This window comes from Fistularia commersonii, chromosome 29, assembly GCF_037954325.1.
Source record: "Fistularia commersonii isolate RoL2024-O1a breed Wild chromosome 29, RoL_Fcom_v1.0, whole genome shotgun sequence".
NCBI classification, from domain to species: domain Eukaryota; kingdom Metazoa; phylum Chordata; class Actinopteri; order Syngnathiformes; family Fistulariidae; genus Fistularia; species Fistularia commersonii.
Genome location: NC_141312.1, coordinates 11,990,743 through 12,017,742, shown reverse-complemented (window position 1 = coordinate 12,017,742; position 27,000 = coordinate 11,990,743). Strand labels below are relative to the sequence as shown.

General features: G+C 41.0%; 1 protein-coding gene and 1 pseudogene across 1 annotated transcript in view; both read right to left on the bottom strand.

Moving 5' to 3' along the window:
• The window catches only part of sorcs3a (sortilin related VPS10 domain containing receptor 3a), a 283,860-nt gene that overhangs the window by 232,451 nt on the left and 24,409 nt on the right, over positions 1-27,000 (bottom strand). The window lies entirely within an intron of this gene.
• On the bottom strand, positions 266-25,460 carry LOC147217006 (uncharacterized; annotated as a pseudogene).

Below are 27,000 nucleotides of genomic sequence, written 5' to 3'. Positions count from 1 at the left end.
AAAAAAGCACTGTGTCAGTAAACAATAAAAAAATAAATATTTACAAAATATCTTCATAAATATTTATTTTACCTGGTTAATGGGACTTCTGCTCCTGAACTTCTGCGCACAGCATCTGCAAATCGGGGCTTTACGAAGTCACTTTCATCTACACACAGGACTGTAAGCTGCCGTCTGTGAAGCATGAGCGCTGTTTGTTCTTAATGTTGTTCATGGTGGAGAATAGTGGCTCACATACATATGTGGATCCGAAGATCGGCAGGACTCAAAAAGCATATTTCTTCATGTTTATGTAGGTGTTGGGGATGCCATTCCATGTTTCATGGCCTTCCATGAGTTTCTCCAGTCTTGGAAGGTTCTCAATATCACTCCATTTGTGATTCTGAACAAGAATGACCTTCTGAGCGGCAACATCTTCAAGGTCCTCTGTCAAGCGTTTGAATTTGGAGACCCACATGTCTTTGTCAGCTATGTCACCCAGCTTCAGCTCCAGATCAGGTTGACTTACATCTGCAAATGCAGTCACATTTAGCACAGATGGATTGATGGTCAGAGGAGTGACAGGGAAGGACAATGTTTTTTTTTTTTTCCTATTATTGCAGACTATTGCAGTTGCAGTTGAACACTACTGCAGTTATTGCGGACTGCAAATACTCAGAAGCGATCACCTTGTGAGCTTGTTTGAACTCCCTTAAAGAAGGGAAGTGAGACAGTGTGCCTCACAGTAAATCTCTGGCTAAAACTGTCAGTTTGCACTCAAACGGCAACACCTCCTCCAGCATGTGTAGTGCTGTGCCTCCTCTCCCCTGAAGAGTTGTGTTCAGCGTGTTCAGGTTCGCTGTCATGTCCACCATGAGGTGCAGCTTTTCCAGCCACTATGGCTGTTCCATTTCAGGAAAGGTGAACCCTTTGCTGCTCATAAAAGTTTCCACCTCATCCAGTAATGAGCGGAACTGGCGGGGATTTAAACCTTTTGCCATTATTTTATTGACAATCTCTGTGCATTCTGGAGAAAAAGTTTGCATGCACAATGCCTCTTGGTGCAGGATGCAGTGAAAAGTCAGGAGCTTTCTATCCAGTGACTTCTGCAGCAAGGCCACAAAGCCCTTGTGCGCTCTAGTCATATTCGGTGCCCAATCAGTAGCCACTGACACTAGGTGGGTTGTTTTTATTTCTTTGGCTCTCAAACAATCAAGCACAGCCTCACAGATGTCCTCTCCCCGTGCCTGGCATTTTAGTGGTATCAGCTCAACCATTTCTTCCTGTGGTCCAGCAGAGTTTACATATCGGCAGAACAGCGCCATTTGTTCAATGTCATTTTTGTCTTTGGACTCATCACAGGCGATTGAGTACGCTGCAGCTGAATTGATGTCTTTAATTTGCTGTTTTGCGAAATGTTCTGCCATTTTTATGGTACTGTCTATGACAGTCTTGGCAGATAGAGTTATCACTCTGATTTTCATGCAATTACATGCAATACAATTTCATGCTTGTTTTTAAAATCCGCTAACAGGTTTTCTGAAATCTTAATGAATGACTCTTTCATATATTCCCCATCTGTAAACCGTTTCCCATGCCTGACTATTTCCTAGGAGGCCACAAAACCTGCATATATAGCCGAATTTGCAACAGCTTTCTTTCTCTCTTCTCCCTCTGGATATTTTTCAGCAAAAGGTCTGTGTGTATTTTCGAAATGTCTTGTGACATTTGACTATTTATTGTTTGCCAGTTTTTCTCCACAACTTAGGCATACTGGTAGGCCACTCTCGTCAGAGGTAAATGCAAATGAATCTGCCAAGGCATTTTTAAATGTTCCATTTTCTTAAGATATTTTTCTTTCCTTACATTCTCCATTTTTCCCCTACCTGGCATTGAAAGTCTTGACAAATTAACGGCGTTTTGGTGGGTACACCGCGAGTGTGACATTTATTTTGAGCGTCCAAAAATAAAAGATATAATCTTATTTTAATATTTCAAGATGACAATAATCTTCCAACTCAGAACTAAAATCAAAAAAAGGAACTAACACAAATAAAATACACTTCAATTAAATACTTATAATTGATTTTCCCCAGCCGCTCGGAGCCACATTGTAAGGATGAAAGAGCTGCATGCAGTCCAGAGACGCGGGTTGCCAACCCCTGATCTAGAGGCTTAAGGAACACAGGGTAGGTAACATCCACACCTAGACAACTGCCACCAAGATTTTCTACCAACCAACTTAAGCCCAGGACATGGGGGACAGCTCTGCCCCTCTCTTCCCTTGAGTGTCCAGGACATGCAGCTGCAAGTTTGATGACAAAACTGCAAAGGCAATTATCTGGCTGCGGTCTAGGTTGTCCTGGCGCCAAGTGCATATAGGTACACGCAAATCACAGCATATGTTATGGACAGTCCATGAAAAGTAGACAGTCAAGGCAGATCCAGCTATATCTAGCACCTAGCAAGGACCTATGTGCCTTGCACACCAGTTCAGGTCCCTCCCCTACCAGGGGAAATTTTCAAGAGATGAAGCCAGACCTTAAATTAGACATTACACAGTAATCAAGAAAAATAAATAAATAAATAGTTGGAATTTGCAAATATGATAACACAATCCTTGAATTCTTAATATCTTATAGTAGCATGAGGGGCATTCAATTCTACATACACTGCTGTGTCCCTCCGCCCAAGAACCACATACTCCACTTTCATCAACTAGACATATACATCATGATGAATTTTCCCCCTAGTTAGATTGAACACAAACTCCCTGAGCAATAATGTACCGATCCTAATTCCAATCTTTGTAAAATTCCAACAGCATTCCAATGATTTATCATTTGAGGTAGTCCTACTTCCAATCATTCCACACTTTTCCCCAAAAATCTCACTTGCTAATTTGGCTTCACAGCATGTGTTACAGCGCCAGTGCAAAACACAAAAAATAGGTTCAATTCTTATTCTTCTGTTCGCTCATACTCTGACAGCTATTCCATCTTAAAAGAACTGCATTCCTTTTTTTACTGTGGTTTTGTCAGCAGATGCGCCACAGCCCATTGGTTTCAACATAGTAAGGGGTTAGAAGCATTTACCTCTCCGTTAGCAACACACTAACCTGCAAAACAGTGGCACGCACAAATAAACAACTGTTAATCACAATGATTGGCTGTCGAAGTAGATACATGCAAACTGCATCACATGATTGGCTGGACTGTCGTAGTCATTTTTTAACATTGATTATCGCTTGTTGTCACCTGTTGCACCACAAAATGGCACAGAATAAATTGTGATATATGTATTGTGATACTACAGATATGTAGTATAAAGAGCAGTTACATTGCAGAGATGTAGCCACAATATATGCTGTTGCTGAATAAACAAGTCACCTTCTACTACAGCTACTACAGCAACTGTGACACTGTGACTCCAGACATTGTGGTTCTATGAAATAGATCTACTAAATACTTCCAAGTTGTTTGCGGAGGTTCTCTGTCACCCAGGTCATTGTTAATTCTTGTCAAAAATCTTCCCAAACAAGGGAAAAAAAAATATGTCCAGTTGCTACAGGAAGACGTTTTTGACAAGAATATTCCCAAGACCTCCTCACCTTGACAACACACCGTCAAATGAGGAAGCAAAATTGGGAGACTATAGATTTGGCCCCCCCATTTCTGGAACTGATGTTGCCAAAGTAGTCTAATAGCTCCTCGTATGCAGGGCTCTAGGTATGGATGAGGTCCGCCGTAAATTCCTTAAGGGTGAGGCTCTTCAGAGGCTGTACTGGCTGACATTCTTCTGCAACATTGCATGTATGGCAGAGGCATTGCCTTTGGATTGGCTGACTGGGGTGGTGATCAAAGGGTTCTTCCAACTACAGGAAAATCAATCCTCAGCCTCCCTGGAGAGATCCACTGGGGGGATGCCAAAGAGGAGGGTCAGCCGGTTAGGTGAATCTCAGATTCAGGAGGAGTAGCATGGTTTTTGCCCTGGTTGTAACCAGCGGACCAGCTCTATACCCTCAGCAGGGTGCTCAAGGTTGCATGGCAGTCACCCCAATGTGTTATATGGACCAGGAGAAGGTCCTTGTATGATAGGTGTCAGGGCTTGGTCAGTATTACCAGGTGTAAATCTTATAATTGTATTTGTCGAGGGTTGGACTGTGTTGATAACATTTATGAACAGAATTTCTAGGAACAGCCAGGGTGTTGAGGGGATCGGCATTAGTAACCCGATGATTTGGCGTTTGCCTTTTTGCAAATGATATGGATCTGTTGGCTTCATCAGATCCTGATCTGCAGCTCTCGTTGGAGTAGTTCACAGTTGAATACGAAGTGGCCAGGGTGAAGGTCAGAAACCCAGAGTCCACGACTAGGGTTCACAGCCAGAAACAGATGATGTGTCCCCTCCGAGTGAAAGAATTCAAATATCTTGTTCACAAGTGAGGTAAAGGTGGAGCGGGAGATCTGCAGGCAAATCAGTGCGGCATCAGTGGTGATGCAGTGTCTGCATCGGTCTGACGTAGTGCAGAAGGAGCTGAGCCAAAAGGCGAAGTTCTCAATTTACCAGTCGATCTATGATCCTTCACATGGTGTCCGAGCTGTCCCTCAGAGTTAGAAAGATAGTGTGAAGAGTTCAGCCATCCATCATGTACAAGATTAGAGTTGCTGCTCCTCTGCATTGAGAGGAGTCAGAAGAGGAGGCTCAAGCATCTGGTCGGGATGCCTTCCAGATCCCTCACTGGTTAGGAGTTTCGGGCAACGTCCCACAGGGAGGAGGCTCCAAGGAAGACCTCGGCATGCTCAAGAGATTATGTATTTATATATTTATTTATTTGATAGGGACAGTGCACATTAATGAGCATCCATTCAGACGCATCTAATAGACGTAAATATGCCGGATTACTGGTTTCCTTTCAACCACTGCTTGAGGTGAGTTTTAAAGGTTTGTAATGTGGGACACTCCTTAATGGCAAGTGGGAGACTGTTCCAAGTCTTACTTGCCTTTACAGAAAGAGCATTTTGTCCAAAGGCTGTGTTTCTGAGTGGGACCTCACAGTCCCCTCCAGAGGAGGCCCTGGTCCTGGGATTGCTGTGAGCCCTTTTTTTGAGAAAGTCTGACAAAGGAGGTGGGGCAAGTCCATGTAACACTTTGTACATTAGACAAGCCATTTTAAAACTTTTAAAATTATCAAGGCTAAATAAATTGTACTTTTTAAAATGTTACAAACATGGAATGACATTGGTTTTCTATCAAAGACCTTTAACGATTTTTTATAGAGTGATTCTATGGTTTTGCATGTATTTACACCTGTCAGTGACCAACATGTAATACAATATTCAATGTGTAACAAAATCATTGAATCCAGAAACATTCTGGCAGCCCCAAGTGTTATAAAAGGTTGTATTTGTTTAAAATTGTTCAGATTGAATTTCACTCTATTAGACATTCTTTTAATGTTGCTCTTGAAAGGCAGTGTGGAATAAAGTGTCACTCCAAGGTACTTGAATTCAGAGACAATTTGTAGTTCTTATCCTCCTGAAAATACACCTGAATGTTTGATGTGCAAAGGTTTCTTTGTGAACATCATACAAACAGTTTTAGTTGTTTTTAGTAGTACACATTATGAGTGACTCAGCTGGCCGAGGAATGCTATGGGACCCCCAGAAGAGCTGGTGGCCATGGGGAGGGAAGCTTGAGCCTCTCTGCTTCAGCTACTGCATCTGTGACCAAACCCCAAATAAGTCAAAGAGGATGGATGGATGGATGGATAGATGGATGGATGGATCGATGGTATTGACTCGTGCCCTTTGTTTGTGTTAAGATAGATGACATCACAGGGAACCATTCCATATTGAAATAAACCTTATTATGCTTCTTAATTTATTTTGTATGGTAAGTGTACACGCATGATCATGATCGTTTGTATTTTTTTCTTCATTTTTGTTTATGGGGATTCTATATGGTGTTAAACTGCAATATTATTCTCAACTGTCAAATGAACCTTGATCCTCTATCGTGCTTTTAAAGTTTCCGTCCTTTTTATCCATCTCAGGACTGAAAACCTACTTCAGCTACACAAAGAAAATTGTACAGATCATAACCGCTGTAATGTCGCTGAATGTACAAATTGGAGGTGATCTACAGGGATTAGATTCACTCACATATGGTCTTCCTGGTCTTCCATATCAATGTCACTCATGCACTAAAAATAAATTCTGCAAGACTTTAAAAATCACTGCTTGAATATGGGAAACTACAGAGAAATGTATTTGTGTCATCAGATTCAAATGGTATGTGTAAATGTTGATCAGCAAATAATTCCTTCTGTACTCACTTGCAAAGCCTACCCTCATCAATTAAGTAGCTGAGTATTTGAATGAGATTTCAGAACATCTTTTAACTTTCAGGTTTCCAGTATGTTTACATTCAATCCTTTTGGTGTTGTGTATGAAGCGTAAATAGTATTTTTTGATCAAAAAAAAATCAAACGATCATTTTGCATGATTATGCAATATTACGATATGTTCGCCATCTAAATGTTTCAGTTGTGGCCACAATTATACAATTACATTTTGACCACCGACATTGAATCAGTCTTGCTTTGAATGCAAGAATGCAAGTGGACAAGTTGGGCTTTGATATTTGATCCCCCATCAATCAGTCATCATTACGGCCGAGAGGATATTTCAACTTGAAAAGATGCACTCAATATTTTAGGGCACCCCTTCTATCTTCTTCTGTGTCATAATGTACCCCCTCAAGCTATCCCAAAATCCGGAAGCTACTCTAGTTCATCATTGACCTCCAAGTTATTATCTTATTTTTCAACCTGACAAGTTAACAAGAGAAAGATTGATGTCCAAAAATTCTTGGATTGTATAGCTTGTGGAGAATGTGTTGCTTACTCATCAACAAGTGAGCCTCATTATGTAACTAATGAAGTCCAATCAAGTTGTTGGATGTATTTAAAGAGTTAAACATAGTTCCTGTCACTATATTTACCCTTCAGATCCATTGAAGTGAATTCAAAAGAAAGCATTACTTGAGGATCTTTGTAAATCAGCCTCAGTCACTCCTGCTCATTGAGCTATTAATAAGAATCACCACATAGGTAATTATTTTATACAGAAGCCACCGCTATAGCTGACGTTTAAAATCAATTTTCTAATATTGTTACACTGTATGCAGCTGTATCATGCCCTGGTGGCATCTTCTTTGACAAAAAAAGGACCACAGAGAAATGTGGAGTGGGCTCTTTCAGTAATTTTGCACGTATCCACCACCGAGTTCCTTATCGCTTGAGGAGCAGATATGGACTGACTATGAATCCACCCACACTTTATATCTCTCAACAGCAGAATTACACATACCGCACATACATGTGCACAAATATCTACAAAAGAAACAAGGAGGTGCAGTAATTGACAAAATTAGTACGCAACCGGCATTATATGTTCATACTTATAATCTATGTATAAACATATATACATATATCATAGCAAATCAAAATGTTGTATGAGAGGTCAGAATATGCGTTGAAGCTTGGTGTGTTGGTGCACTCTTTGTTTGTTACCTGACAAAACCTCTTCTGCTTCACTGGACTACCAATTGCAAGATGACTTGATGCAGCAAAGCAAAAAACAATGCTTTGTACTTCCTACACGTTTCTTCTCCAAAAAGCATAGCTGATTTTCATTTAATTTTGGTGGATTTTCATTGAATTAGATTTTACACACACACACACACACACACACACACACACACATATATATTGCCTAACTCCCTGCAAATCAGCAAATATGATATTAAATTCAGTTTGTTGAATTAATAATGTCATGCTGATTATTTTGATTATTATATAAGTTTAATGCTGATGATTGATGTTGACGAACTGCCGCAAAAGTTAATTAAGGTAATGCTGCCATTAAAACAGCCATTGGCACAACTTAAGTTAGACCAAACAAATATAATTGAATTTTATACAACTGTCCTGCCAAATGCCAGCTGGAGTTGGCTCCTGCTGACTGCAGCGCCGTGTGCAGGGGTTAGTGAAGATTTTTCACTTACGTTGTTTTAAGAGGATCTAAATTTAATGAAGCTGTCTTTTTTTAGCAGTGCAAATACAAATGTGACTTGCACAACAATAAAATAAATGCCCTTCTTCACATTAAACAATGTCCAAAAATGGCTTAAAGCCCATCAAGATATGTTTTGATTTTGAGGTGTATTATCTGTTTTTTTTATCATATAAATTCTTTCTAGCACAGTCCAGTAGCTTTTCAAAATTAATAAACATTCATGACTTTATTAATAATTAATGAACATGAATTGACAGACATGAACACTTCTCTTTTATTACCGTGAATTGTGCTGAATTAATAAAATGAGTGACCTTCTTAACCTCTCTCTCTCTCTCTTCCCCGTCTTTATTGGTCAGTTATTAAAAAATAATGAATTAAACTGTGCATTAATTTGCCTCTTGTCTCTAGATTTAGTCTCTAATGCCCCTTAAAAGAGGCCTTCATTTTACAAAATGTGATATTTAAAGTATCTGCTTGTGGATTATCATTCTGTATGCATGGTATACGATGCACTCTTCATTTTAATACCTATGAAAAACTTTACTTCAATTGGCCTACTGAGTGTTTTTGGATAGTAAATGCAGCCTCAGGGCTCGTACAATGACCAGGATGACTAACAATATTCATAGATGTATGAATAAAAATGCAGCCTTAGGGAGACAATGACCGGTCTCTCCCCAAACCAGTCTCGGGGGGCACGGAGCAGTGTTTCCCTGAGCCGGTCCCAAACCCGGATAATGCAGAGGGTTGCATCAGGAAGGGCATCCGGCGTAAAACTTTTGCCAAAACCAAACATGCGAATCAACCATAATAGCAAGATCATTCCTGATCGGCCGAGTACCGGGTTAACAACGACCGCCACTGGTACCAACGACATACAGGGTACCGGTGGAAACTGGGCTACTGTGGGTAGAAGAAGAAGAAGAGGAGGAGGGCATTTTCGGAAGCAGAGAGACAGGAGGAAAAGAAAGAGCTTGGGACCGAGAGTAGGGACTTTGAATATTGCAGGAAAAGGTAGAGAGTTGGTCGACATAAAAAGAGAAGGAAAGTGGATATACTGTGTGTCCAGGAGACCGTAGGAGAACGTAGGGTAAGTTATAAGAGCGGAGGTAGGAGTGCGCAGGTAGACTACATCTTGTACATGTCCTTCTCAAAAAATTTGCATATTGTGATGAAGTTCATTATTTTCTGTAATGTAATAATAAAAATTAAATGTTCATATATTTTAGATTCATTGCACACCAACTGAAATATTTCAGGTCTTTTATATTTTTGCTGATGATTTTGGCATACAGCTCATGAAAAAAAACCAAATTCCTAACTCAAAAAATTAGCAAATCATGAAAAGGTACTCTAAACGAGCTATTAACCTAATCATCTGAATCAACAAATTAACTCTAAATACCTGCAAAACATTCCTGAGGCTTTTAAAAACTCCCAGCCTGGTTCATTACTCAAAACTGGAATCATGGGTGAGACTGCCGACCCGACTGCTGTCCAGAAGGCCATCATTGACACCCTCAAACAAGACAGTAAGACACAGAAAGAAATCTCTGATCGAATAGGCTGTTCCCGGACTGCTGTATCAAGGAACCTCAGTGGGACGTCTGTGGGAAGGAAAAAGTGTAGCAGAAAATGCTGCGCAATCAGAAGAGGTGACCAGACCCTGAGGAAGATCATGGAGAAGGGCCGATTCCAGATCTTGGGGGAGCTGTGGAAGCAGTGGACTGAGCCTGGAGAAGAAACATCCAGAGCCACCGTGGGCAAGAAATGGGCTACAGTTTGCATTCCCCAGGTCAAGCCACTTTTGAACCAGAAACAGCGACAGAAGCGTCTGATCTGGGCCACAGAGAAGCAGCACTGGATTGTTGCTCAGTGGTCCAAAGTACTTTTTTCGGACGAAAGCAAATTCTGCTTGTCATTCAGAAATTAAGGTGCCAGAGTCTTGAGGAAGAGTGGCGAGAAGGAAATGACAAAATGCCTAAAGTCCATTGTCAAGTATCCACAGTCAGTGATGCTCTGGGGAGCCATGTCAGCTGCTGGTGTTGGTCCACTGTATTTTATCAAGGGCAGTGTCAATGCAGCTAGTTATCAGGAGATTTTGGAGCACTTCATGCTTCCATCTACTGAAAAGCTTTATGGAGATGAAGATTTCATTTTTCAGCACGACCTGACACCTGCTCACAGTGCCAAAACCACTGGTAAATGGTTTACTTACCATGGTATTACTGTGCTCAACTAGCCTGCCAATTCTCCTGAGCTGAACCCCATCAAGAATCTGTGGGATATTGTGAAGAGGAATAACTGCACCTCAGCAGTGCCACCAGCAGATTGCCTCCATGCCACAACGTATCGAAGCAGTCATTTCTGCAAAAGGATTCCCGACCAAGTATTGAGCGCATAACTGAACATAATTATTTGAAGGTTGAATTTTTGTATTAAAAACCCTTTCTTTTATTGGTCGGATGACAATTGCTAATTTTTTGAGATCGGGATTTTTGGTTTCCCTTTACTTTTTTGCCAAAATCATCAATATTAAAACAATAAAAGGCTTGAACTACTTCAGTTGCGTGTAATGAATCTAAAATATATGAAAGTTTAATTTTTATCATTACATTATGGTAAATAATGAACTTTGTCACAATATGCTATTTTTTGAGAAGGACCTGTATAGACAAGGCAGTCTGAAAGAGATCAATGACTGCAAAGTAGTTGTAGGTGAGAGTGTAGCTATACAGCATAGGAAGGTGGTTTGTAGGATGACTGGGTGACAAGGAATTGTGTTGTAGGCTTTTCAGGGAGGAGTTGAGAAAGGGTGTGGGTGGTCAGGATGAGCTTCCAGATGATTGGACAACAACAGTTAGTGTTATCATGGAGACAGGTAGAAGAGTACTTGGCTAGTCATCGGGAAGGAAAGTAGATAAGGTGACTTGGTGGTGGAATGAGGAAGTGCAGGAGTATATACAGAGAAAGTGGATGGCAAAGAAGAAGTGGGAAACTGAGAGGACTGAAGAGAACAGACAAGAGTACAGGGAGATCCAATGTCAGGTAAAGAAAGAGGTAGCAAAGGCAAAACAAAGGGCGTATGATGACCTGTATGCGCGGTTGGATAGCAAGGAGGATGAAAATGATCTATACAGGTTGGAGAAACAGAGAGATAATGATGGAAAGGATGTACAACAGGTCCGGGTGTTTAAAGATAATGAGGGAAATGTATTGACAGATGTTAGAAGAGTGATGGGAGGATGGAAAGAGTACTTTGAAGAGCTGATGAATGTGATAAACCAATTAGTAAAAGCGAAGTGAGAAAAGCATTCAGAGTGGAAAAGCAGTTGGTTCTGGAAGTGTCTAGGAGAGGCAGCAGTAGATTTTCTGACCCGATTATTCAACAGGATCTTAGAGAGTGAGAAGATGCCGGAAGAATGGATACGAAGAGTGACGTGTCTATTCTTAAGAATAAGGGGAATGTTCAGAATTGTGGCAACTATAAAGGGATAAAGTGGATGAGCCATACAATGTAGTTATGGAAAAGAGTAGTGGAAACTAGACTGAGAGCAGAAGTCAGCATTTGTGACCAGCAGTATGGGTTCATGCCCACAAACAGGACTAAGGATGCAGTATTTGCTTTGAGAATTCTTATAGAGGGGTAGAGGCCAGAGGCTGTACTGTGTTTTTTTGTAGACCTAGAAAAAACATATGACAGGGTGCCAAGAGAGGAGCTCTGGTATTGCATAAGGAAGTCTGAAGTGGCAGAGAAGTATGTTAGACTGGTGCAGGACATGTATGCTAGCTGTGAGACAGTGGTGCAGTATGCTGTAGGGATAACAGAGAAGTTCAAGATGGAGGTGGGACTCCATCAGGGACCAGCTCTGAGCCTCTTGTTCGTAATGGTGATGGAAAGGCTGACAGATGAGGTTAGACAGGAATCTCCATGGACCATGATGTTTGTAGATAACTTTGGGATCTGTAGTGAGAGTAGAAGAAAAAGGTAGAGGAAATTCTAGAGAGGTGGAGGTATGCTCTGGGAAGGAGAGGAATGAAAGTTCGTTGCAGCATGACAAACTATACGTGTGTGAATGAGAGGAACTTGGGTGGAATGGTGAGGTTACAGGGAATGGAGATCAAGAAGCTGGAGAGTTTCAGGTATTTGGGGTCAAAAGTCCAGAGCAACTGAGAGTGTGGGAAAGAGGTGAAGAGAAGGGTCCAATCAGGTTGGAATGGGTGGAGAAAAGTGGCGGGGGTACTACGTGATAGAAACTATCGGCCAGAATGTAACAAAAGTTGTACAAGACAGTGGTGAGACCAGCGATGCTGTATGGACTAGAAACTGTTACAATGACTAAAAGACTGGAGCCAGAACTAGAGGTTGCAGAGGTGAAGATGTTGAGGTTCTCTTTGGGAGTGACCAGGATTGATAGGATCAGGAATGAGTCTATCATAGGAACAGCACATGTTACATGTTTTGGAGAGAAAGTCAGAGAAGCCAGATTGAGATGGTTGTGTCATCTACAAAGGAGGGATAGTGAATATATTGGTAGACGGATGCTGGAAATGGAGCTGCCAGGCCTGAGGTCTAGAGGAAGACCAAAGTGAAGATTTATGGACGTAGTGAGAGAGGATATGAAGGTAGTTTGTGTGAGAGAGGAGGATACAGAGAATAGGGTTAGATGGAGAAAGTTGATTCGCTGTGGCGACCCCTGAAGGGAGAAGCCGGAAGTAAAAGAGGAAGTGTTTTTGGATTGTGGGAGACAACAAGAAAATCTGGAGGGAAATCAATACTGATCTAGCCACTGAACCATAATTATCAACGGGGATCTTCAGGAAATCATCACTATCAAAAATCAGTTTTTACCTCCAAAGTAGCACTGTGGATTTCTTTGAATTTGTTTCATTTGGAAAACAGATGCCATAGCTCTCCTTCCTTTTGTATTTTAAAAAGTGCTTGGTTGCAGTTAATATGTTTTAAAGACATTTTATTAAAATGCTAAAATGTGTATTTGTTTTGGTATTCAAGTCTCATTTAGTCTGAACAGGTCTGTATCAGGCCTTCAGTGATTCAGTTCATTTAATGCCATTAGCGTAACTCGGTAAAAAAAAAAAAAAAAATGAAAAGGATAACATATTAACCGTACTGAGAAATTGCTCTATTACCAAGTGAAACAACCAGAAAGATTTTAATTAAGATTATTTTAATTTTCATGCATAACTTGGTTGTCGTACTTATACAAACTTACAGGGAATTTGAACCTCTGTGTGTTGTGGGTGTGACAAACTTCCACCTCATATACACATACCGCTACAAAACAGACATACAAAACACACACCCATACACACATACACAAGCACACACAAACATGCCTTTTTCAGCCGTTAGCGTCATCGGCCAGATGTTGACTGACTGTAACCTGTCGACAACTCAGCTGTGACAGCGTTAGATCACAAAACGATACTGTCATTCTTGCCACATGTGTTGATTCATAAATAAATTATATTCATTTTATGCATCGTTATATATTTTTTGACATAAAAAGCACAGAAGCAAAGGGTTAATATACAATACGACACTGTCATATCACCCCTTCCCTTTTGCTTTCTCCTCTCCTGTCACTGCTTGTCATGTAATGCCAAGTAAACCATGAAGGCCTTAAAATAACAGCCCAGAGATAGTCAAGTGGTAAATTCCACATCTGGGTCCAGAATGTCCAAGGACACATCTAAGCTGGTGCTCAAATAAAACAGCCTGGTCTTGACCAACAGCCCGGTTTTCTACACATATATATTGAACTTGCAAAAAATAATAATGTTAGGGTTTTCTCACTGTATTCATAACTATGTTATTTCAATTACTAACAAGATGACAACCAGACATTTTTTCTTTCTTTCTTTCTTTTTCAGCCATCCGTGCACAGGAACGTATCCTCCCTGAGCATAATTTTGTTTCTGAAGCACGGTCGTCCTTGAACTAGGAACCTATCCTCCCTGAGCATATCATCTTTGGACAACACATCACAAAGCACAAAAGAACTGTATAAAAAACTATGCACAGGTGCAGCATGAGCTGACCTCACTCCTGTATGACTATGCATGAAGTGTATTATCCAATGAAAGTTATTATGTAAATAAACTTACTCACACATTACAAAGCTGAGCAAGGAGGAACTGAGTGTGATTCTCTGGATCTTGTCTCCAAAGAGCGCGTTGAGTCTCTCCCTCTGCAGAGCTCAAAAGAATAATTGCTTGTCTGTAATATTTCTTATGATAACCGCAGTCTCCTCTTACAGTCTTCAACCTAGACCAGCGTGAATTAGAGTTACTCTCCGACAAATAATAATACTAATTATGATAATAAAACATATTTGAAGGCTGACAGCATGTATTACTCCGGGTGTTCATCAGTTCATTGACCAGCTGCTTGTCTCCTGCCTGGTCCCAGTTGCAGCAAACCCAGAAGTCTCCGTCCTGAGTAACAAACTCTCCCGAGGACCCGAAGGCCAGATGGGAAATATAATCCTACTAGACTTTCCGGAGTCAATCCAAGGGTTTCTTTCTACATGGACACATCTCTAACTGGCGGCAGACGAGTCGCATCCTTACAAGATGTCTTAAACCACCTCAGCTGATTCCTTCTAACACAAAGGAGCAGCAGGTCTCCTGTGAGCTTCCCCCGGATGCCCCACACCCTATATGGGAGGCTAACAGAGGAACATTGCAGGGTGGCAGAACTGCAGAAAGAACTCAGCCCCCATTCATTTGTTTCCCTTTGTGTCCAGTGCAAATGTCCACATATCTGATAATATGAATATAAAGTCAATGATCAATGATCTTTGACCTAAAACGAATGAATTTCCCCACAGGGACTAATAAGGATAAATGATTATTATTATATAGCATTTTATTTTTATTCGTCCCATTTTACTACAATCTTTTCTTTTTTACTGTAGACTTCTTATTATTCAGTATTTGACATGATTATTATTTATCATGCAACCTATTGCCCCCTTTCTGCTAGAACACTTCCCCCCTTTGTGGATTGAATAAAGATTTTTCTGAGGATAAGCATGCTGCTCCAAAAAAGGGAGCACTTAAACAACACAATGTAACTCCAAGTCAATCACACTTGTGTGAAATTAAACACAGATTGATTTGGACTTGTTTTAAAGCATTACGTGCTTTTACACCTTAATTTGAGCGTGACCTCCATGGGTTGATACATTTGATTACCATTGATATATATATTTTTTTTTTTTGTGATTTTGTTGTCAGCACATTCAACTATGCAAACACCAAAGTATTTCATAAGAAAATGTCATTCATTCAGATCTAGGATGTGTTATTTTAGTGTTCCCTGTTTTTTGGAGCAGTTTTTAATTACATGGCATTGTTCCATGGCAATGTTTTCAGCTGTCATGCTATGAACTGACGGACCACCCAACACAGCCATCACCAACGGGTCTATAATGACAAATGATAATTGACACACATCTATCTCTGGGGAATATAATGAAACCCAGTAGTTAAATCATCTGCCAGTGGATGGCCAGTCTGTTCAGAAAGAGTGAGCTACCTTCTTCTCTACCTCCAGCCATGGCGACTAAAAACAAAAGTTTGTTCGATCCAGAGACAGACTGTTGACACAAATAATCATCAGTCGCTAGAGTCAAAGCATGGTTTATGAAAGGTTTTTTTTTTTTGTTTGTTTGTTTGTTTGTTTTTTCTATCTGGTAATCCATGTAGCTCTAATTTGATTAGAGGCACATAAACATTTGCATGTGCAGTAAGTCAGCTGTGAAAGGGCATCAAACAGGCTCGGGCTACAGCCAGACAAGCAGGACCAGATCTACTGTGAACAGAATTAAGATGTGCTGCAAATTCAAGCATTGAGCAAGTTGTCCGTCAGTGGGTGTGACATAACTTCAGAGCAGCAGCAAAACTTGTCCAGTGATATGCATCCAACTGCCAATTAGTCATTCATTATCTAAGTGCACTGAAGCTGGACACCAAATGTGGCTGCAGCACTGTAGTAGGGGTAATGAATAATCACTGCTCCCTCGCTCTACTTCTCCTGTCCTGGAGCTCCTATACACCATCATGTGTTGAGGCAACCCACTCCCCCTAGTGATGGAAAAAGGCCCTGCCTAAGGAGGTGCCAGCAGGGAGAAACATTGTCCTTCATCAATTTAGAGCACCGCTGGACTAAACGTTTTTTCATTCATTTTCAATTTCAACCCAATTCGATTTCATGCAGTATATGGTAAAGGTCCTTTTGCCATTTTCTGACTAGTTTGTCTAGAAGATGATCATGCCCATCCTGTGAGAGTATTTATTGTGATAAATCTGTGGAGAATGTTCCTCAGAGTGAATTCTTGCCAAAATGATCTTGGATTTCTTCACTTGAAGAAGTTCAAGTCCGGTTGCCCCGACAAGATGATTTCAGGAAGAATTTATCATGATTAACAGTTTTATTTATTTAGCTATTTATTACTCAACTGTAAGGCTTTTAAACTCACATGACAGTGTGACAAATATTGTCTTTAAAAGTATGTCTCCCTCTCTTTTAGTAATGCACAATGTAGAATGGCCATGCAAATGACAATAACTGAAAAAATGTTGAAACTGTCATCACAATGGGAAATATTAGGAAAGTAGCCTGGTTACCTAACCCCCCTACTTTTGTTCACAAGACGCAGCACAAGTTCATTTTTATCTTGTTTTATTTTTAAAAGGAATAAAACCCATTAGTTAGCTGACCATCTGTTTTAGCCTGATTTTAACTAAATTGTTTGAAGCACTCTTCAACTAGTATTTGTATTCTCTCAATGAATAATCTCCACTTGGACTACATTTTAACGCCGATGTTGTGCTTCCAGTAAATTGTGGCTAATTCTTTCTTTCATATCGATCTCAAGGTGCTTAACAAAGGAGCCAAAGTACATTAGCTTAATACGAACTGGTGTTCGTTTCAAGCAACACACAGAACCGTTCCTCTTGCTCAAGGAAGACCATCTTAAGACCAAATCCATTTCAGTAAGTGTTTTTGGACTAAAGTGCTAAGACAGATATCTAAAAAAAGGCTTGGCATGCAATAGGGATGCACACAAGGAGCCTTGATTAAATGCTCTCTGCTGTGAAAACCCAAGCTCATTTGTATTTAGGTGACACGATGTGATAATTACATGGGTTGGGTGTGTTCAAAGTAGCGTGCTGCTCTCTGGCTTCCAAACAAGCCCTGGTTTCCCTTGGCTGCCGCTCACCCTCATCTATTTCCCTGGGATGATGTAGCGGTGCCCTCACTGGAGGCCCAACCTCAGCGAATGTTAATCAGATGCTTTTTTTTCTGTTCCATGTCCCTGACATTTTTCAAAGGGATGCGGTATTGAAATTATACTTTTAAGAAAACAACCAGGACTTGTTGCTGTAATTGTCCATCATACATAGAATATCACATGCTCGCTCTGTGTTACAGATGAATTTGCAAAGCACCTTGCTGAAGTGTACACACATCAATATAATGGGTGTCACTGCAACGACCATGCACAGGGCAAAGGAAGAGGCTGGATTGAGCTGAGCAGAATTCATGAAATAAAGCTCCATTCAAGCACTCTGCATGCAAGAAATCATCACTTCAATTTCACCATACTCATTTAAATTCCATTATGTTTAGCAGTGGCAGGTTAAAAACAGACTGAGATCCATCCCATCCCTGTCAGAATAATTGATACTACTGCCAGCACACCATGCAATGAGAATTAGTTACGAGTCATTAGGTTTTACGTTTACATTGCTTGAGGTTGCTTTTTTTTGTTTATTTTTTCAAACACAATAACATTTGTTGTGTGAGTGGTATAAGTGGAGCTCTAAGCAACCCCTAGTACAGAAGGTCAGTGATATTGGCTGCCCAGATATAATTCATTTGATAGAATTCCCTCAACTGTTTTGCTGAAGAAAATTGGTTTGATAGAGTGGTGTTTTTTTTTTTTTTGTTTTTTTTTTAAATCTTCACAGGAATCCTGTGACAGGATTTTTGTGATTTCCACAGGTAACAATTGGGCTTACAACCATTTTTGACAACAACAAGAAAAAAGAGAGGAGAGAAAAAGACAGAAAAAAGGAAGATAGAGATTAAAAGTAGAAGTGAAGTTTCACATCATGAGGTTTCATGATGTGAAAAAGGAGTGACAGATTCAAGTAAGATTTTGTTATGCAAAGCTAACATTATTTGCCAAACTAAATCTGTCAAACTAATCCAGAAATATTGGACCTCTGATCTAGCTTTTTCCGGTGGATGCGGGGATGTTCCTAATGGTTCTTCTTCTTCTTCTTCCTCTTCTTCTTCTTCTTCTTCTTCTTCTTCTTCTTCTTCTTCTTCTTCTTCTTCTTCTTCTTCTTCTTCTTCCGGCTTTTCCCGTCATGGGTCGCCACAGCAAGTCAACTTTCTCCATCTAACCCTATTCTCTGTATCCTCCTCTCTCACACAAACTACCTTCATATCCTCTCTCACTACATCCATAAATCTTCTCTTTGGTCTTCCTCGAGACTTCTTGCCTGGCACCTCCAATTCCAGCATCCGTCTACCACTATATTCTCTATCCCTTCTCTGTACATGACCGAACCATCTCAGTCTGGCTTCTCTGACCTTCTCTCCAAAACATCGAACATGTGCTGTTCCTCTGATACTCATTCCTGATCCTCTCCATCCTGGTCACTCCCAAAGAGAACCTCAACATCTTCATCTCTGCAACCTCTAGTTCTGCCTGCTGTCTTTTGGTCATTGTAACAGTTTCTAGTCCATACAGCATCGGTGGTCTCACCACTGTCTTGTACGCCTTTCCTTTTATTCTGGCTGATAGTCTTCTATCACATAGTACCCATGACACTTTTCTCCACCCATTCCAACCTGCTTGGACCCGTCTCTTCACCTCTTTTCCACACTCTCCGTTGCTCTGGACTGTCTGGACTGCTGACCCTGATGGTTCTAAAGGCAACTAATTTATGTTCAAGAGGATGGCGAGAGTTGAACATCGGACACTGATGGATATGCTTTGGGTCCCTAGCAATGGTAATTTGTCATCAGTGACTTCCCAGCTATTGAATGTGAATATTCAATGTGGATGTCAACCATGTGTTGGGATCCGGGGCGAGGGTGCAGCGAGCATACTGATGCCTCTCCTCGCCGGCCCCTGGTTCCTATGACCCCCGGCCAGCTCCTAGTTCCTGAGACAACCCTGCCCCAGCACAGCTCCCCATTCACCCTCGTCGTCAATAAACCCCTTATGACGCCCTACCTGCTGAGTGTCCTTGCGTTCAGGTCAGACACACCTTCCTTAAACAGAGCCATGTTAAGATGTGTCTTGACAGCTTCCACATGTAATTTCCTAATTTTGATCTACATATCAACCACATACTTGAACCAATTAGTTAATGATGTGCCCCTGAAAGAGGAGAGTGTCCTGTTCTCACAATCTTCTACATATAGATTTGCCACACAGGGGTTCATCAGGAAATACTGATGAACCCCTGGCACATTCATGCTTCTGTCTGAAGAAACAGTCATTGCAATGGGAATAGTTGGTTTGTCGGCATAGTTCCAGAAGGGTACAGGTGTAGCCTGTTGATAAGATTAGTTCTACTGTCCAGGGTATTGTCCTTCCCAGTCGGTTCCTTACTGCAATGACTGTATCAGATGTGGGAATACATGTGAAAAATGAGGTTACATCAAAGAACACCATGATTTCATCAGGTTCAAGTCTGATTTGATTCACCCCTCTGGCAAAATCCTGTGAGTTATTGATGTGGTATGTACCATGTTTCCAACCTAAGGAGTCAACTTTGTTGCGATTGTACTTGGAAATGTTGTGGGTGACAGAATTGATACTGCTGACGATAGGTCTGAGCGGGACTCCTTGTCAGTTTTTGGTCATCAATTCTACATGGAATAGAGTCTTTAGAGTACAGGCGATAGGCGAAAGATTTGTGTCCTTTGCAAGTTGTTGTTTAAACAACTGACAACTTTTTTTTCTTATAGTTATCAGCTGGATCACATTTCTGGAGTTCTTATATTGTGTCAGCAGATTGTCCATTTTCAGCAGTAATCTTTATTGTCGAACACCACAACGTGTCTCCCCTTGTCAGCTAGGTGTATGGTGATGTGTTGATCTTTCTGGAGTGAAGAAAGCACCTTCTCCTCCCCACATTAGGTTGGAGGAAGGGGCTTTGCATTTTAAAGCCAGATTATTTTCCACATCTGAATTTGTGACATGATTGTATCACTGGGATCATATCAGATGTGATTGCAAAGTTTAGTTGTTTGGAAAGTCTTCAAAGATATTTTTTAAGTGACGAAACTAAGTCCAGTTGTTAATATATATATGCAACTATACTAGATATACAACTCCTTACAAGATGCGCGCCTCTAAAACCGGGTAGGATGCAACATGCAGTAGATATTGATCGGTTTATAGAGCAGCCAACAGCCATTTCCTCAGAAACAGCTATGTTAAATGGCAACAAAAAATGAAAAACACAAGCAAAACAGGGATTTGATTACAAGGATTTGATTACAAAAAAAAGGCAAGTTATGTATTTAATGATCAAAGACGTGGTCAGCAGCTTAAAGTTAGGAGTATCTACTTCATACTGATGAAGCCTGTAAGTAATAAGCAGTGATGTTATTACCAAAAGGAGTCCTTCAGTCAGTCGCAGAGAGCAGTAAAACGTCTTTAGCCACTAGCATCTTTGTAAAAGCAGAAGATGTATGACTGAGATCAAAAAAATATATATTGATAAATGGAGCTTCATTCTCTCTCTAAACCTCCAAACAGTGGCTGAACGGTTGCTTGCCTTTTTTTCCCTTTAGCCTGAAGGTATATGACATACCAGGAGTGGAACTGAGCGCCATTGATTGTAAAGGCCTGCTATCGGTCTCTGTGACAGGACTGGGGCAGCTCTACCTTTGTGCTTCAAATGTACTAGCTGGCGCCTGTATAGTATGTGATGACTACATCAACATGCTTTCGCCTTAAAGTGACAAAGACAAACCCCTGAATATTCAAGCGGCTTTCTTCATTCCAGGGACTACAGAACAGTAAGAGTTTTAAAAAGAAAACTTCTATTATGTGTTGGTTTCGAGTATGATATGGGGAAAAGCTGGCAAAAAAGAGTGTGCTAGCCCAAGCGTGTTAGCTGTCAGAGAATGGATATTTCCTTAGTTACTAAGCCAGTCATTACTCAACATTATTGCTAATGTTCTGTCCAAGCTCAACTTAGATGCTGTAAATATACCAAGGGGCTGAGCCAAGGTAGGAGAATGGCAAGCTGTGAGGGTCAAAGTGGAGCCACTTGGGATATCTTTATTGCACAAGGAAGAGAGACAGATTATTAGACATTCACAGTAAATGCAGTGGGGAACAGGTCTTCCTTTTTAATTTTGGATCTGCTGTGTACAGCGGGTTTGTGCTTTTCTGCGTTAAATACGCTATCAATAACTTTTTTTTTTCTATGTCTTTTATTTGCTTGCAAGGAAACTGAGCATAAACAAGTTGAAAAATATATTATTACAAGAAACAGGTGTATGTATATTTGTGCATGCATGAATATACATATAATCTATCTATCTATCTATCTATCTATCTATCTATCTATCTATCTATCTATCTATCTATCTATCTATGTGTGTATGTATATCGAGTTTTATATATATATATATATATACATATACATACATATGCATGCAAAATACACATACACCAATTTCTTGTAATTACATATTTTTTCATCTTACTTATGTTCAGTTTTATTGCAAGGAAACAAAATACTTAGAAACAAAAAAAGGTATTGATCGCCACCGATGACCGGTCATACTGCCTTTTACAAGGAGGGATTACATTAGTACCTGCCAAAAAGGTCAACACAAATTGTAGGGCATTGTTAAAATGTTAAAAGCAGCTTACCATGCAGAGTAAGTAAATAGGGTCCAATTATTCTACTTGATAGAAACATTTGATGGTGTAAATTTCAGGGGACTGAAAAACGACTTAGGACTAGAGGTGTGATTTATTAAAGGGGCATTTTTCATGCTGAGTTTCACGGCACAAACAGTCAGAAGTTCACTCACGTATTGTCACTGAAGAAGTATTTTGCTTGCCTTGAGAAGGGCTTTAAAAGAAAATGGAAATTCAAAGTTCTGTGTATCTATCTTCTGCCACCATCAATGAAAGATGCTTAAACTATCTGTTTGGTAATGGGATATGTTTAAACAGGTTATTACCATTAGAATCCTAATGGAAATAAAGAAGCAGACCTGATTGTAAAGTTAATGCAGCATGCATCCATTTCACAGCCACTTTCAATCTTTCATAGATATACCAGTAGATCACTTTAATTAGACAATGTGTTAATCGACTGCAAGTCCTGGGGTGTGATGTGTCAACATTAGTCTCAATCAACGACAACCTCCTCCAGGCACGACACCATTCACTTAGGCCAAGAGTGGGATGTGATAGTGAGAATGACTGTGTGTGTGTAAAATGTGTGAGTTAAAGAGAGAGAGGGAGTGTGCATGGTGTTGCATGTCAACGCAGTCTCACCCTGAACTCAGTATGTACTGGAGCGTAGTTAGTTTCAGACTATCAGAACCAGAATCTGAGAAATTATATTTGTCCCTGCAGGGCAACCGGAGAGCACATGGGATAGCGCAATATCGAGGAACGGATTCAATATCTATAAATATACAAAATAAATAGGAGCTAAAACTAAAAGTGAGGTTAACTCAAACATCGGTAAATAAACTGTAAATCTGTGCAACTGGCTGTACATGTGTACAATCAGAAACTCTTTAATCGCCAGATGTACAATTTACACAGAATTTTAGGCATGAAAGCGCCCTTTTGCAGGAAATTAAAGGTGTGAGAATAAGTTCTAAGAAATGTTAATGTAGCATCGGATATATAAAGAATGAGAAGGTCAACTGTCTTTGGGAATGCTGGTGGATGGGGGACTACAAGGATTTGCAGAGGATGAAGAGCAGGGGAGATAGAATGCAGCCTTGTGGTGAACTGCTGGTGGTGAAGAGGGTGTCAGAGAAGACATTGTTAACCAACGCCCTCTGCAATCTGCTGGTGAGGAAGCTGATGATCCACCGGATGGTGGTTGACGTGGAAACGGGTGATCAGCTTCTCAGCCAGTATGTGGGCTTGCAGGATCTTGAAGTCTGCAAACTGAAGCGTAACTGTGTTGTGGAGTATTCCAGGTGTCTATGGATTGAATCAGTCATGAAGATCTTGGCATCATCCAGCCCTCTGCCAGCCTAGTAGGCATGTTGGAGATGATCAACCAGAAGTTCAGTTCCTCTGGTGATGTGATTTTATAATTTTTCTCCAAGGGTTTCATCACCAGAGGCAAGAGCCATAGGTCTGAGGTCGTTAAGGACCTTTGTGGTAGCCTGTTTTGGGATGGGAATCACCGTTGATTGCTTCAACATCTGACGCACTGTAACGCAGGATAGGAAGTTGTGGAAAATGGGACGGAATACTCCATCAAGCTGCTCAGCACAGTGCTTAACGGTCTCTCTGCAGATGTTGTCTGAACAGGGTGCTGTGTTGACCTTAGTTCTCTGAAGGGCTTTCATCACCATCTCTGTGATGAAAGCCAAGACTGAGTTGAGGTCGTTGTAACTTTTGTAACCGTTTCTACTCCATACGGCATCGCTGGTCTCACCACTGTCTTGTAGACCTTTCCTTTCGCTCTGGCCGGTAGTCTTCTATCACATAGAACCCCTGACATTTTTCTCCACCCATTCCAAACTACTTGAACCCGTCTCTTCATCCCGCTTTTCCACACTCTCCGTTGCTCTGGACTGTTGACTCCAAGTACCTGAAATCCTACAACTTCCTGATCTTCACTCCCTGGGGCCTCACCGTTCCACCTGAGTTCCTCTCATTCACACACATATAGTCTTGCTGTGACTAACTTTCATTCCTCTCCTTTCCAACGCATAACTCCACCTTTCTGGATTTTCCTCAACCTGTTCTCTGCTCTCGCTGCAGATTACAATCTCATCTGCAAACATCATGGTCCAAGGAGAATCCTGTCTAACCTCATCTGTCAGGCTGTCTACCACCATTGCTAAAAGGAAGGAGCTAAGAGCTGATCCCTGGCGGAGTCCCACCTCCACCTTGAACTTCTCTGTTACCCCTACAGCACACCGTACCAGTGTCTCACAGCTAGCATACATGTCCTGCACCAGTCTAACATACTTCTCTGCCACTCCAGACTTCCTCATACAATACCAGAGCTCCTCTCTTGGCACCCTGTCATATGCTTTTTCTAGGTCTACAAAAACACAAACCAACTCCCTCTGGCCTTCTCTGTACTTTTCTATTAGCATTCTCAATGCAAATACTGCATCTGTAGTACTCTTTCTAGGCATAAAGCCATACTGCTGTTCACAGATGCTGACTTCTGCTCTCAGTCTAGTTTCCACTACTCTTTCCCATAACTTCATTGTATGGCTCATTAACTTTATCCCTCTATAGTTGCCGCAATTCCGCTTATCCCCTTTATTCTTAAAAATAGGCACCATGACACTTTGTCTTCATTCATCAGTCATCTTCTCACTCTCTAAGATCCTGTTGAATAATAGAGTCAGAAACTCGACCGCTGCTTCTTCTAGACATTTCCACAACTCCACAGTTATATCATCAGGACCAACTGCCTTTCTACTGTTCAACCTCTTCAATGTCTTCCTCGGTTCACTTTTACAAATCTTTCTACTTTGTGGTCTATAATAGTCACCTCATCTACCCTTGAATCTCTTTCATTTTCAACATTCATCAGCTCTTCAAAGTACTCTTTCCATCTTCCCATCACGCTTCTATCATCTGTCAATACGTTTCCCTCATTATCCTTAATCAGCGGGACCTGTTGTACATCCTTTCTATCTTTATCTCTCTGTTTCACCAACCTGTATAGATCATTCTTTCCCTCATTACTGTCCAACGAACATACAGGTCATTGTATGCCGTTTGCTTTGCCTACCTCTATCTTTACCTTACATTGTATCTCCCTGTACTCTTGTCTGTTCTCTTCAGTCCTAACAGTGTCCCACTTCTTCTTTGCAAACCGCTTTCTCTGTATATAATCCTGCACCGCCTTATTCCACTACCAAGTCTCCTTATGTACTATTCTTCCAGATGATGCACCGAGTACTATCCTATCCATTGCCATGATAACACTCGCTGCTGTTGTCCAATCATCTGGAAGCTCTCCCTGAAAACCCAGAGCCTTTCTCATCTCCTCCCTGAAAGCCATACAACACTCCTCCCTTTTCAGCTTCCACCACTTTTTCCTCTGCTCTGCTTTTATCCTCTTGATGTTTCTTGTCACCAGAGTCATCCTACAAACCACCAGCATATACTGTCTGGCTACACTCTCACCTACAACTACTTTGCAGTCACTGATCTCTTTCAGGTTACCTCATCTATACAAGACATGGTCTACCTACATGCTCCTACCTCCGCTCTTATAAGTTACCCTATGTTCCTGTTTTTTTTTTTTTTTCTGGGAAAAAGTGTTCACTACAGCTATTTCCATCCTTTTTGCAAAATCTACCACCATCTGTCCCTCTGTTTTCCTATCCCATATACCAAATCTGCCCATCACTTCATCCCCTCTTTTGCCTTCACCAACATGTCCATTGCAGTCTGCATCAATTACCACTCTCTCATTTTTAGGGATATTCTGCATCACTTCATCTAACTCAATCCAGAACTTCTCCCTCTCCTCAAACCCACATCCCACCTGTGGGGCATAGCCACTGATAACATCGAGCATCACAGTTTCAATTTCCAGTTTCAGATTCATAAGTCTATCTGACATTCTTTTCACCTCCAGAACGTTCCTAACAGACTCCTCCTTCAGGATAACTCCTACTCCATTTCTCTTCTTGTCAGTACCATGATAGTACAACTTAAAGTCTGCTCCCAAGCTTTTAGCCTTATTACTTTTCCACCCAGTCCGGACACACAGTATATCCACTTTCCTTCTCTGCATTATGTCAACCAACTCTCCACCTTTTCCTGTCATAGTCCCAATATTCAAAGTCCCTGTAGATCATCGGTACCAATGGGTGTCGTGTTAACTTGGGCCTAGACCAATCCGGTATGATCTGGTCGCATGTTTGATTTGGAAAAAGTTTTAAACGGGATGCCCTTCCTGATGCAACCCTCTGCATTTATCCAGGCTTGGGACCGGCTCACGGAAACACTGCCAAGTGCCCCACCCCCCCCCGAGGCTGGCTTGGGAAGACACCAGCCAGTGCGACCCTGGGGCTGCATTTCTTATTCATACATCTATGAATATTGTTAGTCATCCTGGTCATGGCACAAGCTCTATAATTTTGTTGGCCCAAATGGACTTGGTCAATTTCTCAGAGACATTTCTTTAGTTTTTATTCATACTTATTTATGTTTGTCGCTATCTACCGGTCAATTGCAAAGGAGACAGGGGTTGATCAAGGAGCCCTGGCCTTCAAAGTATACTATTCCACACAGGAGAACATGCAACGTAAAAACAAGTGAACAGCTACCACCAGGGTACAAAACAGTACAGGTTGTTTGGGTAGATCACACGTCAGTAAAAAATAGCTGTTAGGCCATCATCCACTTCCAATGCGGCACTGAAGCATTTGATTGACATAAAGTACATACAATCTAAGATCTCATCCAATATACCGTTGAAATACCATGACTGATCATCGTTTGGAAGTGTATTAGAGGTTGGCTACCAGTAACTACAGTCTGGACCATGTGATGCATTTAACGAATGTTAACGAATTTCCCCACAGGGGATTAATAGAGGAAAAATTATTATTAATATCATTTTTAACCCTAGCAGATTCCATGCAGTGCATGGCAAAAAAAAAGACTTTTATTGTGCCATACAT